General features: G+C 44.2%; 1 long non-coding RNA gene across 3 annotated transcripts in view; it reads right to left on the bottom strand.

Annotated features, from left to right (window-relative positions):
• Window positions 1-12,801: 12,801 nt before the first annotated feature.
• Window positions 12,802-17,501, bottom strand: part of LOC138488417 (uncharacterized) — a 188,188-nt gene continuing 183,488 nt past the window's right edge. For all 3 annotated transcript variants that reach the window (XR_011274659.1, XR_011274660.1, XR_011274658.1), the window contains one exon: window positions 12,802-16,097. This is a non-coding gene — a long non-coding RNA (uncharacterized lncRNA). The remainder of the gene's footprint in view (window positions 16,098-17,501) is intronic.

Raw genomic sequence — 17,501 nt, 5'->3', positions numbered from 1 at the left:
ACAGACAACTGTTTTTTGCTTTACGTGAAGCCATCATTAAGGCGCAGGTAACAGCTGGGTGTGAAAGAAAAACTAATGAATACAAATTAACAAAAAGTGCGCGGGAGGCAGCTTCCGGGTCCTGTGACACATTTGTTGTCAAGCGTGCAAGCAAGCAGTTGTGTGTCTTGCATTGCAAGGCTTAAACAGTCCATCATGGCGGATCAGGACCACCAAGTGGCGCCAACACTCTCTAGTAGATTCTTCTTGGGTTCCAGTTCTGCCTCTGCCCCTGGACTGCGAACTCTGACCTGGACATTGTTGTCATTAAAATTATAAAGTGAATGTTGGCAAAACTATTTACCAGACAAACTCTCCTCCTGGGCCTTTTGTGTAACAGTGAGAGCCTCTACAACCATGCTATTGTTTTCAAGTACTTCGAATCTTACAAGAACAGACCAAAACCCACAAGTCAATGCTTTTGACATGAAACTCTTAACCACACACCCCTAGACGGGTCTTTTGGTGCTGTCAAGGCTGGCATCTCCTTTCCAATGGTGGGATCAGGGCATCTCTCCGACTCAGCATCACAACCCGAGGGAACCCTGCGGATCCACTTTCACAGGATCCTGCGGTGAGGGAGGCCTGCCCACCCACCACGGCGCCCGCTGCGGCGTTAATTGTGGTTCTTAGCGTGTTCTGGAGGCAGACGGGTGACCCGAGCAGGAGGTGGGCCTTGAAACGGGGCCTGGCATTCCGCCATAAGATATAATTGATCTCAGTGGAACCTCAAGGACACTATTGAGGGGTCCCACACGAGCCTGCTCTGTGGCCACTAGAGAGACAGGATAACCCCCTTCCCCAATTATACTCACAGTTATTTCATTGGACACAATGTGTGTGTGTGTGACCTTGTTGCCGTGACAGCGCAAGGATCACAAAAGGGTCCATATGAGATAGGTGACATGCATTAAGCCTGCTAAGTTGCAAACCTTCCTCGCCTTATTTATTTATTTTAATTCTTATTATGCGCACACATGCCCGTGGGCCTCAGGGCTTCGACTTGCAACACGCAACAGCTTCTCCAGCAAAATTCTTAAGCCTCCCCTCCTTGCCGCCTTCTCTGACCCGGAAGTGTGTACTGCCACGCCTGGCCATTTGCATTTGTTGTACTTGGTTGAAACCAGGCTTTCTGCCACATTCTGTTACCCACGGAGACCTTTCGCGACAGCCCCCACCCCACTGAGCACGACCCCTTCTTGGTGGGGTTTGGAGAGTTGTGTTTTATGTGTCCATGGATACGTATGTCACTAAACTGCCAGCCAACAATCATCTTGTGCACGTGTTCTTTTGTCCACTAAAGGCAGAGCCCTTTCTGAGCTATGCATTCCCACACTGAGCAGTGAAAAGGATGCAGCACACTCAAGTTTCCATGTTCCATGCGAGAGAAAGACAACCCGTCCCGTTTTACTCGTGATATCAGGGATTCGTAGTCCTACATTTAAAATGGAAAAGGCAGAACTACAAGTCCCAGAATTCCAAGAAAAAAAAAAAACAGACTGGATTCGTTGAGCAAATGCCACTTCGCCACCTAGTGGCCATCACTGGAAGTTCACTCCCACTTCAGAGCCACATGAGCAAAGCATTGTGGGTAAGATCAATTTCCTTAAAACATTGCGTTCATGGTATAAACTCTGTTCACAGAGCTGAATTCCTAGACAAAAGCACAGTTGTTCCACAGATGTTTCTTGGTGCAGTACAACACATCCCTAGTCCGAGTGCTAAAGCATTTGGCTTACCACATTCCCATAGCCTGAGGGAAATAACAGTGGGTCCTAAAGAGTGACTGTGGTCAAGATATATTATTCCCATTACACCAGGAGGGCAATAGTGAACTAGCCTTGGAATCGCACTGGAAGGAATGGGCGAGCATCGCGCATGGATGAACTATAGGATGAACTGCCCACGGTAAAGGTAACAACTGACAAGGTTCAGTAAGCGCACGTTATCTGTGCAGACTCGCCAGGCTATCCACCTAAAAGAACCTGGAAGTACAACCTGTGCTCGTCTTGTTGCAAATAGTTAGAGCATAGACTGCCACTGTTGCTAACCAGTTTATCGCAGCCGCAAGAATCAACAGACGAAGTGAATACCTGAGTGGGCGCATAAACAACAAATCACCACCACACTCTGCTAGGTACATATAACGCAACTCTCCGGTGGACACTGGCCGCGGGCATGGCTACCCGCACACCTCAGAATACAGCAAGGATTATGACAAAATGTGGTCATGCTGTTCACATAATTATCCGCCTACTTACAACAGACTATGCCTCAACACCTCTGACATCAAAATGCAGTGAAGACCTATGGAGAGGGGTGACCTCCCTCGAAACCTGATGCCTATGTTCTCCTAGAAGCCCCATCTACCAAGGGACATGAAGGCGCATGAAGCTAGCACTGCCACCAGGTCTCTTTTCCTTTAACATTAGCTCCGTGCCGTGATTAATTTGTGGGGGTGCTCAGCCCTGTACTTATTTCTGAGCCCCGGCTCGTATTGTCTCAGACTCAGTTTGATTACGATGTGGTGTTTTGACAACTTTATTATTGTAACTGACAGTCACGTAATAAACACCTACAGAATCAGAGCAAAATGTAAATGATGATTATGATTAAAGACAAAATTAAACATTTGTCTCATGTCAAGACACAAGTATGTCATTTAATGTTTATGTTAATTGGTATTTGTAAATCACACATCTGCTGTAGTGACTGAGTACATGTGTTAACCATAATAAGCCGTCGGAGTTGCAGGATTAACCCCATATATATGTTGACAGCACGGGAACAGCCATGGGTGGTGGCAACAGTGTGCAGAGAGCTGCCAATCCTGACGCGTCATGGGCGTGTTAGAAAATATTTGAGCCCTCGCACTTATTCTTTTACAAATTAAGCACTGGGTCTGCAAAATACTACTAATTATATAAAATGTGGAGGGAGCCAGGGAACAGGTGGATCTTTTTGTAGACATAAAGAGGAAAAGGGTGAGAAGTGTTTGCTTGTGACATTTCTGACCTAGTCCAGGGATCTGAAACATGTGGCTCATCAGAAGTGTTGGACCATAGCTCCCATGATCCGTTGCCATTGACTATGCTGGTAAGGGCTGGTAGTCCAAAACATGTCCTGAGCCAAAGATTGAAGACACCTGTTCTAGCCCCTTAATCAGCGTGCACCAAAACCAAACGCCAACTTACACTAAAATCCAGTTTATTTTCAATGTGGCTAGCTTTATTTCTCTTTCTGCCACACCCGCTACTCTCCCCTTCCTCTGCTGTCATCCCCAACGGTCTGACTGCTATTCAGGCATGGTGTGCTGCCAACAATCTCTGCCTTAATGCCAATAAGACAGATCCTTCTCATTGGGACCATTCCTCCATCCTTCCCTCCTACCGTCTGGCCGCCCTCCATGGGTCCCCTCCCCTCAGCCTCTGGTGAGGTAAAAAACCTTGGTGCCATCTTTGACTCCTCTCTCTCCTTCTCTCCTAACATCACAGACCTTGCCAAGAAGGCCCATAATTAGCTCCACCTCTTTAGAGGCATTCTCCCTTTCCTGACCTTCCCCCAGAAACTCAGTGTCTCCAGAGCTCTGGTCCTCTCTAGGCTGCACTACTGCAACATCCTCTTCCTCAAACATCCCTTCGCCCCTTCAACTAATCCAGAATAGGACTGCAAGAATTATCCTTGGCCTCTAGTCCAGGGACTGCATCTCTCCAGCCCTAAAATCTCTCCACTGGCTCCCGGTTGCTGCTAGAATCAAATTCAAGAATCTCTGCATCATCCACAAGGCTTTCTGGGGCTTGGGACCCCATTACATACAATTCTCTCTCCGTAAATACCTCCCTGCTAGGGACCTTCGGTCTTCTAGCTCCAACTCTCTGCAGATCAGATGCTTCTCTAAACAGAGAGTGGGGGGTAGATTTCTTTCCTCCGCAGGAGCCTCACTCTGGAATGTTCTCCCTACCCATCTCAGGCTTGAGTCGGATCTCCTTAAATTCCGGAAGCTCCTCAAGACCCTCCTCTTCTTCCTTCCCTCTTCCCTGCTAACACCCCTGTCTTTCTCATGGATTGGCTTCCTGGCTCCCTCCACGGCACCTCACCCAGACCAACCCCCTCCTCGCACTTAGCATGCAGACCCTCATCCCCTGCACCCCATGCAATCCCTGGCACTTGCCCTCCTGTCCCCCCTTAGCACTGGACTACCCCTGTTGCCCTCGTCCCCCCCACCAACTCCCCCCTTTTTATTTGCTCTCTCTCCTCTTTACCCATCACTTTCCCTTCCCACCCTATGCACTTCACATTTTACGCAAACCGGCACCCCCCCTTGATATGATATGATATGGCATTTGTGACGCGCCTATACACAAGTGTTTCAAGGTGCGACGAGGCATGGAGGGGGGAACAAAGGGAAGACAGACAACGACCCTACTAGGCCAGGTGTCATTCAGATCATGCAAGTGGAAGGGTAGGGGGGAAAGGGAGAGGGGAAAGTGCAGTACAGGGGTAGAAGAAAAACAAGATAAATAATAAGGGCCAGCTGGTGGCAAGTGCAAGGTAAGTGCACACAAGTGCTGGGAAGGGGGGCTGTAGGGATGCAGAGACAGTCCTGCAGTGCATGGGTTGCCAGGGAGGCAGTGCAAGGGGAGAGTGGCTGGGCCAAGGACCGAGATCGGTGAGAGGGGCCCCGTTGCAGAATCAGTGCAGTTTCAGTAGGAATTTAGCAGGGGAGAGGGGGAGAGAAAGCAGAAGCAAAGAGGTGCTTCCGGAACCGGAGATGGTTCTCCTCAAGTTTCAGGGATGCAGGAAGGCTGTTCCAGAGGGAGGCCCCTGCCGCAGAGAGAGAGATCTACCCCCAACTCGTTGCTTGGAGAAGCGGCTAACCCTGAGGGAGTTGGAGGCGGATGAGCGAAGATATTTAGGAAGAGAGAGTTGAAGGTATTTTGGCCCCAGGCCCCAGAAGGCCTTGTGGACAATGCAGAGGGTTTTGAACTTAATCAGCCAGCGCAGAGATTTCAGTCCTGGAGAGATACGGTCCCTGGGCTTGAGGCCAAGGACAAGTCTCGCAGTCCTGTTCTGGATGAGTTGCAGAGGGCGGAGAGTAGAGGCAGGCAGATTTAGATAGAGGCTGTTACAGTAGTCCAGCTTGGAGAGAACCAGGGCTCTGGAGACAGTGAGCTTCTGGGGGAAGGAGAGAAAAGGAAGAATACCTCTGAGGTGGTGCAGCTGGTAGTGTGACTTCTTAGAGACGTCAGATATGTGAGGAGTAAAGGAGAGTGAGGAGTCGAAGATGACCCCTAGGTTTTTTGCCTTGCAGGTAGGAGCAGGAAGAGGGCCAAGAGAGGCCGGCCAGAGAGCTGCAGGGAAGTAGGGAGTGGGTGTGCCGATGAGTAGAATCTCAGCCTTACTGGCATTAAGGCAGAGGTCATTGGCGGCACACCATTCCTGGATAGCAGACAGACAGTCAGAGATGAGGGAAGGAGAGGAGGAGGCCGAGGGTAGCTTGAAAATGAGCTGGGTATCATCCGCATAGCACTGAAAGTTGGGGCAGAGAGCGGCGATGCGGTGGGCAAGGAGTGTCAGGTACTGGTTGAACAGCCAGGGAGAGAGTTTAGATCCCTGGGGGACACCACAGGTGGAGAAAAAGATGTCAGAGAGGAAGGAGCCCAGTTGGACCTGGGAGGGTCGATTGGAGAGGAAAGAGGTCAGCCACTCCAGAGCCTGACCAGTGATACCCAGGTTATCACAGAGGCGGTTGACCAGGATGGCATGGTTGACAGTATCAAAGGCAGAAGAGAGATTGAGCAAAATGAGAACACACAGGGTGTTAGAGTCAAGGTTGGAGAGCAGGTCTTCACAGATGTTCAGGAGAGCAGTTTCCGTGCCTCTGGCAGTTCTGAAGCCAGACTGATGGTCATGAAGACTACCAACAGAATCAGCATGGAGATTAAGCTGGGAGATGGCCAGTTTCTCCAGGAGCTTGCCCAGGAAGTGGGTGATGGAGATTGGGTGATAGTTGGCCGGGCAGGAGGGGTCGGAAGAGGGTTTCTTAAGAAGAGGGTGCACAAGGGAGTGCTTAAGGGGGGGAAGGAAAGACTCCAGAGGCGAAGGAGTGATTGCAGTAGTCAGTCAGGGCAGGGGCCAGGGAGTCAATGTGGTCCTTGATAGTTTTGGAGGAACAGGGGTGAACCTGTTTTGACGAGACTTTCATGGATCGGACTTGTCTGGAAACCTCTTCAGCAGGAAAAAGGGGAAAGGCAGAGAAGGAGGGAGGAGGGGTGGCTGCAGAAGGGCCAGAGGAGCAGGGAATGGAGGTAGGGAGGTGATAGGAGGAGAGTGAGGACAGGATGTCCTGAGTGTTCTTGAGTGTTCTTGTTACTGCACTTGCGTGATTCGAATATCACAAGGCCTAGTAGGACCGATATGGTTATCTTTCTCCCTTGTCCCCCGCCCCCTCTTTTGTCTTGTGGCGCCTTGAAGCACCATTTGTTGTATAGGCGCCTTACAAATATCCAATAAAATAAACATAAATAGCCTATTATACGCTCCCTCTCCTTCTCTGCTTTTCCATAGCACTTTGAGGTGGGCTAAAGGCAGCATGACATACTACAAGCAACATTTACATAGACATGGACAGTTTCGCAGCAAGCAGAGCCTGCCCTGATTGAGACCCAGGCTTTGGGCATTCGGCTTTGTTGCTGGCCACACTTACTCACTGGACCTTGAAGCAGATGTTTGCACCCCTTCATCTGCTCATGCTCTCAAACCCAGCCAATAACTAGCCGGCTAGTCAATAGTTGGGTTTCTTCCCAATGCCCCAATGGACTGGGCTCTGCCAAGGGGATCATGTAGAACTCTCAATTTGTTCCATGTCATGGATGCATATAGCTTATCCAGTTCTGGTCTTACTCTTCCAATTCTGGCCCTTGAAGTGTTGCCTTTCACAATGCAAATGAAAGACTACATGTTCCAGAATGCAACGACACAACCAGAACTGGATGGCACACTCGTGCCTGACCTGGGACAGTTAGAGAGATCGATGTCAGACAATGGCTGACGGCCAAGTTCTCTGTCAAATAATACATACTTGGTTTGTGTCTGACCACCTGGTGAACCCCCTCTGCTTGCCCTTAATCACCTCTGTTTGCTTCTCAGGTGCTTCACATGAGGGAACACTGGTGGCTAGGTTGAACAGCCATATACATGTATGCCCGGCAGTGGCAAGAAGCACTGGAGCCGTAATAGGGAGATAACCTTCTTTATTCTCTGCGGCGGTGAACTGCCTGCTGCGCGGGCTTTCCCATGCGCATACGCGCACATTCTCGCATCCCATTGGTTGTAGGAGCTACCTGGCTTCATTAACCAAGTCCTCTCCGGGACACTACAACCTCTCTGTCCCAACTCTCATTCTAGACACCATCCCTTTAATATAAATAAGGTGACATCTCTTTTGACTTCGAAGATACTGCTAGAACTGGGGTTGGCAAACAGTTGTTTTTGTTTGTCAAGATTGGCCTATTTCTTCTATGAATGATTTTGGCAGCGTGCTGTAACCACCGGTTTTACAAGCAGCAATAATCCTCCAAGTCAGAGAGAGCTGTGGGGTGGGAAAAGGGTAACAAACAGAGGCGTAGGCCTGGGTTTGCAGATCAAAATGGCTTCTGGGCAAGAGAGATGCCCATGATCTAGGGATGAAAAGAAATTTGCTTTAATGCATATCCATGTTCTTTTCTGCTCAGAAATTATGCCTATAAAGGGATGTATTTTGTATACATGCCCCAATGCTCCACCCACAAGGCTCTCAGGACTATACTGCATGGATGATCCCTGATAAGGGTGAGACCCGGTATGTAGTTGTCCTGACAGCCTTGCAAAATGTCTGTCTTGGGTTGATTAAGCAATGTATAAAGTAGCACTGCCCTCTAAGACAAAGAACATATCCTGGAGAAAAGGACATGCATTTGGGCTAATTTGCATCCCCACAATGCCCTGCTGAATTGGCTCAGGACTGGAGTTGAACTTCCCGCGATGACTACTAGGTGATGTTGTGGAATGGGTGACTTGGCTCAAATGGACTATCCTACTTTTTTCCCAAGCCTTTTTAAACCCATCATTCCATTCTTGGTGTATTTCCCATGAAGAGAATCGTTTTTTGATTTTTCCTTTCTTTAATGGTATACATATTTGAGTGTGATTTTGCACTGTGTTTTTCTTTTTCTTTCTGTAAAACGTTGAGTGCAACATGAGATGTGAAATAAACGTGTCTGAATGATTTCCTAAGCATGACTCGGAATCTTATTGTTTCTTCCGGTGGCCAACTGGAGCACATGTGCTGCCTACGTCTTTAATCCACCCAACACCAGAAAATGCTCCCCTTGAGTTATTATGGGTTCCATTTCAAATCAAGCACATCATTTGGACCTTGCTTGGGACCTCTAGGATGAGAGTCTACCCAGAGATTATTTATTGACTAATACCTTTGGTTCTCCCCAAACTTCACACATACATCATTACTCCTCAGATGCTAAAAGTGTTCTATTGCTACCTTGAAGGGAAGAATATATTATTATTGAGCAAGGAAGTGGTCATTATTTGCATAAACTGTATTGTAATGACTAACTGTACCAACCAAAATATAAGTTCCATGCCTTTTGGAATTCATAATGTACCACTGAATGCCTCTATTCCTGTAACTAAGCTCTTGCAAGTAACAGCGCCTCAATGCCCATGGGTTACTTGCGCACTATATAAATATAAACAAATAAATAAATAAATATCTCAGGATAATAACAAGCCCCTCGCCCTGGGCCAGAAGTTGGGGACAGTCACTATACAAACAGATAGTGACCTCTGTCAAGATCTAGAAGGCTACTGGAACATTGTGGTAATTGCAGTATGGTAATGGAGGTTGTGGCGGTGAACTGACATTTTAGAGAATAAAATAAATGAAAAAAACACGGGTTGGTAAACTAAAAGTAGTCTTATTTAGTATTTAAATAACAAGGATGTCTTTACAAGGTAGTCAGTTTTACTGTAAGATTGCATGAGTATTGCTATTTACATATATGAAAGTGAACGCATTTGTCCATGGTATAGCTCCACTTTGCTGTGGTAAATTGAATTTTGGCTGGCGCTTTGAAGGTGCAAAGAGGGGGTGTCTTGTTGAGAGAAATCTTGCTTGGAAATTCCATTGTTGTTTCTTCAAAGCAAATACATGCTTTCTGCTGCACCCTTGTCTGCTTTTCAAATCAGAATGTTTGATATGTAGTCAATAACCGTAGTTATTGATTGCATTTCAACCGTTCTGATTGGCACAGAGGGTGTTAATAATATTTTCTATTTGATAATGATGAATAGATGACCAATGTTGAGTTTTGGGAGAACCAAATACCCTCCAATTAATTTGAAACAATTGGCGGGTGGGTATTTCGGCTATAACTCAATAGTTGGCCTTAAGATGCTGTCTGATGCTGCAGCATTGTACTGCCAACCCTCTTTTTTTATTGTCATAGAAAAAGGCAGGACAATGTGGAAATAGTTTCATAATGGCGACATACATTTGAGGTCTTCTAGGGGTTTGGCATGGAAAAGGGCAAGGAGACTGTGGCGGGTGTTGCATAATGGCTGGCTGCCATCAGGATCTTCCCAGGGTTTGGCATAGAAAAGGGCATGAAGAGTGTGGGAGGAGTTGTTTGACTTGCCACATTTGGGGTCTTCCCAGAGGATCAAAAGGGAACACACTATGCGTACTCTCCCACATCAGGAGGCGGCACGGGAGGGAATTGCTGAAGGAAAGCCAGGCACTCAACAGTGTAGTTAGGGAGGTCTGATTGCGAGAAACTCACTGGAATTGGCTTCAACGAGAGCACAGCTGTGGATCCAGCAATACATGAATCAAGACCCGCTCCACCTTCCCTTCCAAATACTGTATCCCCTGCCTGTACTCCTCTGTAACCATCCATGTCCTCCCGGGTGCACCCTTTGTAGTTTATCCTTCAAAATGTGTCGGCATAAGCGTACCCTTCCCCTATGTCTCTTCGTTGTTCAGCACTCTGCTGTTTCAGAGCTAGGTTGGCACCACATACATGCATACATAGTGACATTTCTATAGCACACACCAAGCGACATGATGTGCTCATAGCATCAACTTAACCACAAGGGCAACCTGAGCACTGGACATGCCTGACCGAGATCTTACACAGACAATCATAACATTACACCAATATATTCCAGCTTGCGGAGCATGAGAGCAGTAACTAAGGTCTTTACGCTTTTGCACATGGAGACCTGCTCTTTACATGGATGTACAGCGAGCAAGGAACATACATAGACTCCTAGTGGAAAGGAGGCAATAGGTCAGGTTTGGAAAATGTGTGCCCTCTAAGGCTGGATAAGGACTGCGGGTGAGTGCCAAGTACAGGTATAACCCTGTATGTGTGGAGATCCAGAGTGCTTGTAAAAGGAGCATCTATGAGTAAAGAGACACTTACAGACATTAGGGGCCAACCTGATGGCTAGACGCTGGACGGTCCAAGTTCCAAACAGCTCCAAATCGAGAATGCAAGAGGGCTTCTTTCCACTCCGCGCCTGGCATCCGGCAGTAGTGCGCGTCAATAGTTCTGTACTTCCTTAAACTCTCTCGCATCCCACCTTCCTTAGCCATCAGCAGAAGGCCCAGCCATTCTCAAGCCACATCCATGGCCCTGCTTTCTGCTGAGATGAAGGCTGAACAGAGGAGAAGATGCTCTTCACTCCCAAACACGCAACACGTGTGTCGGCAGCTACTAGCACCAAGAGACAAGAATGACTGGTGATCAGTGGTCCTCTTGCTAATCGACCCTCAAGGATCTTCCCCACAGAGAGAAAGTAATGTAATGCATCCCCAGGTTTATAATATAAGTTTCATATTTCTGGTGCTAGCTCTCCAGGACTCTTCTTGCAGTGAGTTGGATCCTGGAGGGGGGCGGGCATATAAAGCATCCACATGCTTATAGTTCTAGATCTAAGATCTAACCTTCTGTCGCGCTCCTGTAGCTGCCTCTCCAAGATGCTTCAGACTGCGAAACAGGATTCTATAGGAGACACATAAAGCATTTATATTTGTATAGGCCAGATCCAGTTTTCTCATGATCCTATCGCTTGGTTCAGTTGAGTCCACAAGGGTGCTTTCAGAGATGCTGCCATTCTAATATCCCCACGCTGGCTGCCTGATGATACTGTCATGCTTCGGTAGCCATGACTGTAGACTGTTACTGTTCCTTTAACAACATTTAGCAGTAAGCAGTCTAGAGCCAAGGTGCCGATGCTCTGACCAATGCCTTGAGATCCAGTAGCTCTTGACGCCTCCACACGCGCGGCCTTCTATGTGGTGGCCCACGCCTGGAACGTACATCCGAAATCCAAAAGACAAGGTTAGCATGATGGGAGGGCAGGTGTAGAACAGCAAAAGAGGAAGGGTTTTTGGCTGACAAGGAATAACCTAAGTGAAGTTAATGCACTGCCCAGGCTGGCCAATAGATGCAATGCATGAGAAATGGAATGTTCTAGAACAAAGCCCTTTTAGATGGTTGTGACTACAATGGAATCAGCGGCAGCGGGTGCACTAGGCAACAGGGATGTTGTAGCATGGAGACGCAGTAGAAGATTGTGAATGCAATAGCATTGCTAGCAGAGTGTTTAAGGCACAATGGAATTTTCTAGCATTGAGGCATCACAGATGATTCTGAAAGCAAGAGAATCATTGGAAGTGGGTGTGCATGGGAAATGGAATGTGGTGGCATGAGGCATGGCTAACAAATCTTAGTACAATACGAATGTTGGCAGAGGCTAAACAAGGAACCTGAATAGACTTGTATGGAGACACTGCTGATGAACGAAACTACAACTGCAAAAGAGGCAATCAGATTACAGAATCACATTCAGAACGTCCAGAACACAACAGGAGGTGGTCAGCAGTGTGGACCAGTTCACAGACTCAATCCCAAGTCCTAAGGATGTTACTGTGTCTCGACACCCACTCAGGACATACCCTGAAACTCTCCACACCGGCACAGACATTACAATGCTAGACACGTTTTCACATTACTTAAATGGAAGACCTCAGTTTGTAGTTTCAAAAGTCCTTTACCAATTCAGAATGAATTGGGGGTGCTCTGAGTCAGGAATGGACCTCCACTAATACCCAGAAAAGGGACAGCATCCTGGGCCCTTGCATGTTACTGAACATAGTCACCAGAACCATGCACTGGCCTTCTACTTAATACCCAGTATAGAAGCACTGATAGGATAAACCAGATTTATGTTATCATGTTGGTGCTTGGTCAGATGGTAACATTTTTATCATCAGAATTCTTTTTGGAAAATGTCTTTCTTTTTTTCTTTCTTTCTTTTTTTGTTTGTTTGTTTCTTTCTTTCCTTCTTTGCTTGATACTAGAAATCTACACACACCCTCTTTCTTTTTTTACTCCCCCTTTTCTTTTTCATTTTTTTTATTGTTTATTGTAACACATCACTTTAAATACCAAGAGAAAAGTCTGACATATTCCATGTGGGAAAACAACGTACTGTCAGTTGTCTTGTGCATTAATGCCGAATTTTGAATGATGAAAATCCTTTTTATTACTTGTTGACAAGTTTTTATTATATTCAAATGACAAATTGCCTTCATAGAGAATAACCAGTTAGAAGAATTTGGAATTTGCACAGAATGGGCACATTAATGCAAAAATAATGTTAAGTTTTTAAAACATCACTAAAATTGTAAAAAAAAATCTAATGATCATTAAAAGATCTTTTAATTTAATTTAAGATTAAAAACTGAAAAATATAAATTGACAAAAAGAGATAATGGTTAGCAGAAGTAATCATTTTCTGTCAATAAAACAAAACAAGGAGTGTTGGGTTCTGTTAACTGTATTTCACTTCTTCAGGGTTATATAGAAACAACGGTGCAGGGCTGCAAGATGCGGTTCTGGATACCGCTTGAGCAAACATTTTTTATTACTTATTTTTTAGGTGTTTGTATTATAGAAACATAACACTTTCTGGACTCCTGCAAGTGCTTTCTTTGAGGCACTCTAAGTATGTTGAACCATTTTGAGGACATTAAAATGTATACAGAAAAGGCATTTAACGATGTGACAAACAACTATTTTTAAAATATAACAATAAAAAAAAGATTTAAACGACTGTAACAATTATAAATTTAAACATATATAAAGAAAAAAGGTTTTCTGAGTGCCACTGATCAACGTCCAATAAAGTACAGAAAAATAAAAATGGTCAAAAACAGATAACAGTTCCACTAAGTAACTATTTTTTGTTCCGAAATGTTAAGGGAAATTAGTTACTTTCAATACAAATATGTGTAAGGTTCTATTTAAAGCATTCAGCTGCCCTATGGTTACAAAGGTTACAAAGAAAGTACTGTGAATGGCTACGAGACACAACTCTGGAAGCCGCTCATACAAAAAGGAAGGGTTATTTGGTGTTTAGTTTTTTTAAATAGCGCAAACCTCATACCTTATGGCTTCTTTCAAGCGCTTTGTTTGAGGCATTCTAAGCAGGTTGAAGCAATGTGAGGCAATTAAAACCACAGAAGAGACATGCAATGCCAAACATAATTATTATTTGTTTTTTTTAAAAGAACAAGGTTTAAAAATATCTTTAACAATCAAATATTTTGAAGTATGATTTCTTTTTTCTAAAGGTAATGGGTTTCTATGTATACTAACGAATCAGCTCCTGAAAAAGGACGGAACATTTCAATTGTCCAAAACAGACAAGATTCTACCATAACTGATTATTTTTTATGGGGATAAAGGGCAAAAGGTTTAAGGGAAATAGGTTAATTTAAATAAAAAATAAAACGTTTTGAGTAATGTTCACAGCTTTCGCCTACCTTGTGGTTCTATGGGAAGTACTGTGCAGGGCAGCAAGGTGTGGAGGAGTGTTTTGCATAGTGTTTGGACAAAAAGATATGGCTATTTGTTCTTTTTGGCTATATGTAGCTACAGCATCCCAGCTTTTGCCTTCTTCTGAGGGCTTCCCCGAAGTCATTGTAAGCATTCTGAATTGCCATCCCTAAGCATGGCCCAGACAGCCGAAGTGAAGTGAGTAAGCATACGCTCACCAATCGGCCTATCTAGTGGGCGGGTATCCAAGGGGAAATCTAAGAATCCCTAATGCACAGGAAACAGTCTCCTCTCTCATAGGTAGAAACACTGAATGCTCCAGAGGCCACACTCAGGTCTATGTGGGATTCACTTTCCAGGCTGTAATGCAGAGCAAGTGTTAGTGGGACACCAATGCAGCAGGCATCTCTCTGTATTTATGTATGTGTCTTTCATGTAAATAGGCCAAATGATTTACAGAAGAACTTTGAACATTTACTGCATTCCGCAGCGCTTGACCATAGAAGGAATATTCCAATTGATAGAAAAAAGAATACACTGCTCTGACGATATTGCACATTGACTGTCAGAACAATACCCTCTTCAAGTTTATTGTATTTAACATTTCTATTCTTCACAGTTCAATATTTTGTTTAATATTTTACTACAATTACATTATGATAGGGGCTGTTTGTGCGACCTGTCATAAAAGCGTTCAGCTCATATTCAAACTAAATCCAAAGAAGTTTCTTCAGTATTAGAAGTTTTACATGAATAGTTCCAGTTATCTTCATAACATGTTTCATATTACAAAACTCTTCTTCAGGAGTACATCTAAATTATAATATTCTCTTTACATTTTTAACTCGATTTCATTAAGTGAAAAAAGATTGTATTTAATAATGGAAAATTAGAAAGCTTTATCATAAAGTATAGTATTCTCTCATCTACACTTCAAACACGAGAATCCCTTGACCCTGAAGGAACTTCGTCATATAGCATAAAGCATGCTGTTTTCATTACAAAGGATGTGACTGTAGTTTAATCCTGTTTGAACTACATTTATGATAAAAAATAGAATATTAACACTAATGCGTTGTCCACATATATCTCTCCTATTTCAGGTCTACGTTTTCAAATAAAAAATGCATTAACCTTTTCGAGCTAACAATACATTTCCAAGTATCCATCCTTCGCCTTAAATACAGATGACTATCAGTATCCACTCATAAATATAGAAAAAAGACTTCCATAAAATTAATTAAATCACATTATGTTCATTTTCGTACATGCCCATGGGATCATCCAGTGGGTAACATTTTCTGCATACAGGACTTTGCTAGGCAGCAAGGTGTTTTTTTAGCAGACATGATTAGCTGTACTTGTAAGCAAACAGTCCCTTTTGAGGGCCTATGGGCCATTGAAATAAGGGATTCAGTGAGGGAAAAAACACGGTATGTGGGGGGATTAGGAGTGGGCCTTCATACAGAAAAAAAGGGCTAACCGGTGGTTTCTTCATCTTTGCAGAGGGGGTAGGGTTCCAGATGAAAGTGGTGGTGAAGGTCGGGGCGCTGTGTATGTTGGTGGGGGAGATAGTTGAATAAATGGGAGATTCCCTATTTAATCAGTAAATACATTCACTCTTAAAGTTTGGGGGCATTACACATTTTTCATTTAACTTAGGACACTGTCTTTCATTGTTTCTGTCATTATGCTTTCTTTATCAATAAAGTTTCTTGAAAAAGATCCGCCATTTAGGAAAGTCTTTATAAATACTTGAATTCATGGTCAGAGAGGCCTCACAGGACTTGTGCAGCCAGCACATAATCACAGCCAGATAGGAAATGTCAAAGAAGGGAGTAACTTACCTCTGATTGTTGCTGTCCGAAGAAGCATCAGCATGGTAACAGCTTTGCCGGAATAAGGCGATTGCCTCCAAATCTACGAGTGTCCAAGGTGGCTTAGATTGGAACTGGCAGAGGGCTCACTTTTTTCCAAATCACAGATTGTTTCCAATGTTCGACTTATTTTCACAGATGTAAGAAAGGTGAGGTGTAAGCCACGGCAATCACATGAGTCTGCTGACGGTGACACCGGTACATGGATATGGCAGCAGGGATGGATACATTTGGCATAGAACGGTGGGAGGAAAAGAGAAGAAAGAAAAGGGTGCTACACAAGAGAAACATGTTTCGATTAGATTTATTCTTGAGAAAGCAAAACATTTGCTCAGCCAAATTAAATACCTCCACAATCACTTTGGAAAATTCTCCTTAACACCTGTAATTACATTTTATGATTCAAGAATTGTTCCAACTATTTACTTTGGTTTGGAGATTTATCAACAGTTAAGTAATCATAATTTGGATATAATTGAGGCACTTTGGGGTTACCACAATCTGTGCCAGTGGCCACAATGTGACATGAGCTTGGAATTGTATCCATGAACACCAAAGTTTATGGAAAAGGATTCAGCTCTCTGATAAATGTGCTCACCCTCCTCCTCACTCAATTTTTTCAGCTTTTGATGTCAGCACATATAAGGTTGTGATATATGTGTGCAAGTTTGTCAGACTCATTTAGAAAAAAACATATTTTTCTTTGGACGAAATGATTAACGATTTGGTGCTGAGTAAAAAGCAGTATGGAGATATGAGTGGGCTAATACTTGTGACAGGTTATACATATATGTGTATGTATATATAGATGATGTAAGGATCTGGGTAAATGTCACCAAAAATTGGGCAATCAGCTCTTTATCCTATAAAATACCTCTCCTGGAAATTCGCAAGGTTTATTTTGCGATTCCGCTTAAATATACAGCTCACTATGGAAAACCTGAAAAAAGTAGGTCAGGCGCGCACCCTAGTTCCCAGTCAAAAATTCGTAATGCAAATAATAACTGGGTTAAATCCCAACAACATGCAGTAGTAACAGGGTTGAATACCATGTGTAGCAGTTCCAATTCTTCTGTTGATTTTCTCCTCCTAGTACTTTCCTGTCTCAAACATTCTTCAGGGAGGCTGTAACCTTTTCAGGTGCTGCTAATTAGTTTCTGATTAAAGTCTCAAAGAATTCTGGTACATGTAGTGATAACAAAGTTCAGTCATTTCAGGTGGCCAGGAACCAACACCCCTCCAAAACACAGTTCTTACCCAAAATTGGGGGAGGGCAGAGTACCAGCATTGTGGTCCTCCAAAGTGAGGCATGGTAACCCCCGGTGCTGCTGCCTCTAGAGCCCGGAACTCATGTATAAAAAATGGGAAAAGTAGGTCAGGCACGCACCCTAGTTACCAGTCACTATGGAAAACCGCTTTATGTGGAAGGAAAGGGGATTTGCTAGTCCAGAATGTCTTTATTGTTAGTTAGATACCGAAACATTAATGCACTTGTTTTTAGATTGCATGCCACTGCAGAATCTTTGAATGCCATGGTTTGGGCGATTTGTCCAAGATGTTTGGCAAAGATTTTCCTTTTACCACTGTCCGATTTTAATGTTGCTTGCCCTTCATGGATTTTTTATTAATTTCGAATTGACATTTTTTTTTATTGATTCAAAGATTTGTAATGCGTTTT

This window comes from Ambystoma mexicanum, chromosome 9 (genome assembly GCF_040938575.1).
Source record: "Ambystoma mexicanum isolate Mex_15411 chromosome 9, UKY_AmexF1_1, whole genome shotgun sequence".
Taxonomy (NCBI): Eukaryota; Metazoa; Chordata; class Amphibia; order Caudata; family Ambystomatidae; genus Ambystoma; species Ambystoma mexicanum.
Note: the sequence above shows the minus strand (reverse complement) of the source record. Positions and strands in the feature narration are given on the sequence as shown.